Consider the following 2093-nt stretch of genomic DNA (forward strand, 5'->3'; position numbering starts at 1 on the left):
GTTTAAACATTTTCAATGAATCGCTCAACAAAAACTTGGTCCAAATGTATTAATGTTGAAGTCAGAAGAGAATAAAACGTTACGTTACGCAATAGAGCCAACTACATTGAATGAACTTCTGATGTTTTTTGTTTGTTTTTTGTCATTCTAAAAGAAATTCTTTTATCCTTTTCTAATATATCTTCGAAATTTGATTGCTTGCGTTCGTGGAAGGATAGCCAGGCTCTTCTCTTTGAGACAGACATGAGTTCTTTTCTATCGCAAGTGAGTTGATTTATTATTTTAGCGAACACCGCTCCTTGTCCTACCAAACATTGGGAGGTGGTCCCTGCGTCATGAAGGGACATAATATGAGTCTGTCTTTTAAAACTAACTTAATTGTGTCAATAGGGACGCAAAACATTTTCAGTAAGGTCATCCTTTAGAAAAGTACGGTCATCCTTTTGAAAAGTGTATTATGCACGCGACCAACCATGCAATCAATACACATTAGCAGCAGAAAAGAGTAAGCGCCATAAGTGTGTTTACGAGTTGATAGTTTCAGACAAGGACCTTGAAATTCTATACATTTATAACATCCTTGGTTTCGGACCATTGAGTGCACGCACATCTCTCCAAAATGTGTGAGTAAGGGAGAATCGTCAAGATAAAATTTAAGAAAATTAAAAACACAACTTATCCATTTATCACCCCTAACTCTTTTCAACTTGTACTCTTACCCAACGCCTCTTTCATAACTTTTAACCCCCCTCCTCCCTTCCCCCTCCCCCTTCCGTCCCCTCTCGTCGGGTGGGTAGCGATTTCACCGCGCGTCTCGCTCGCGGGGCCACCTGGCCTGGCTCGCGTCAAAAATCGGCAGCAGTCAGCGCGGCATTGTGTAGGAGTAGGGAGGAAAGAGGTAGAGCTAAGGAGCCGTGATACTGGACCTGTTTCTGCGAAAGAATCGACTGACTGCTCTTTTACTACAACAAGAGTTCTTTTAACCAGGCGGTCAGCCCCGTCTGTCTTGCTGTGTTGTGGTGCTGTGACGGGTGTAGGTTTAGACCAGTAGTAGGACGACTAGCAATAGCGGTGTCAGTGTTGTTATTGTAAGCACACCGTGGCCTCGTGTGATTTTACCAGCTCCGGAGTCTGATATAATATAATCGCCACAACTGCTTGCAGCAGAAGGTAAGTGCAGAATTTATTGATTTATCAAGTACGAAATTATGGTGAGGAATGTCATTGCGTGACGAAAAGTGCAGTGTTTTGTCGTAGGCCTAAATGCTGAACTGTTTATTAATAATTTATCGTGGGGTGTTCTACTGCATATTGAGTGCATAAGCCTGTGACATTACTAATACTGTTGTTCAGGTGCAGGATTCTCATTACGTCAGTGAATGTTTATTGCGGTGAGTGGTGAGGGGGTTTGTTGCATGCGAAAATGTATGCCGTGTGAAGAAATCTGTTGCGTTATATGACACATCTACGTTTAAGTTTAATGTGGTGAGGGCCTCTACTGCTCTTCAAAATCACTGTTATGGCGAGATTATGGGTCCTCCTCGAGACATCTCGGTCCTGCTGCATAAATTTTCCTTGACGATCATTTTTAATTATTGAATGTGTTAGGATATTGACACATACCACATGTTTAAGAGGGAATATGCTATTTATAGGAACCAACGATCATGTGAAATATTATTATAGATCTATCTAGATTTCTATATCTAGAATATAGATATCTGAATGAAACTTCTTTTTTTGTTGTAAATTGCAAAGTACGTTCTGTAAACGTACCGTACCGGGTTGGCTACCTCAACTTTCTGTGCATTTAAAAAACTTTTGTGCATTGGTTTATTTTTTTAATGAAACTTGTTTGTTCCTAAATGGGGAAAAGTTGCCACAGTAACTTACTACAGTCAATAAAATGTCATTATCACTTGTTCTTTTATTAAATATTATGAAGGAGAAATAAAACAGATCTTTTCCTATTATTAGTACAGGGGTATGAGGTTGAATGTGCCCCCCCCCCCTTTTTATTGCACACCCCACCCCCGGTTATTAATTTTGGACCTCTTGTCCCCCTCCCCCGCCTTTTTAAAATTCATACCCCC

General features: G+C 40.5%; 1 protein-coding gene across 1 annotated transcript in view; it reads left to right on the forward strand.

Moving 5' to 3' along the window:
* The first annotated feature begins 874 nt into the window (after window positions 1-874).
* The window catches only part of LOC101845316 (multidrug resistance-associated protein 1), a 63108-nt gene continuing 61889 nt past the window's right edge, over window positions 875-2093 (forward strand). Inside the window, exon 1 of the mRNA XM_005096239.3 lies at window positions 875-1170. The gene's annotated coding sequence lies outside the window, so the exon portion shown is untranslated. The remainder of the gene's footprint in view (window positions 1171-2093) is intronic.

The sequence above is a fragment of the Aplysia californica genome, unplaced genomic scaffold, assembly GCF_000002075.1.
Source record: "Aplysia californica isolate F4 #8 unplaced genomic scaffold, AplCal3.0 scaffold00124, whole genome shotgun sequence".
In the NCBI taxonomy this organism is placed as follows: domain Eukaryota; kingdom Metazoa; phylum Mollusca; class Gastropoda; order Aplysiida; family Aplysiidae; genus Aplysia; species Aplysia californica.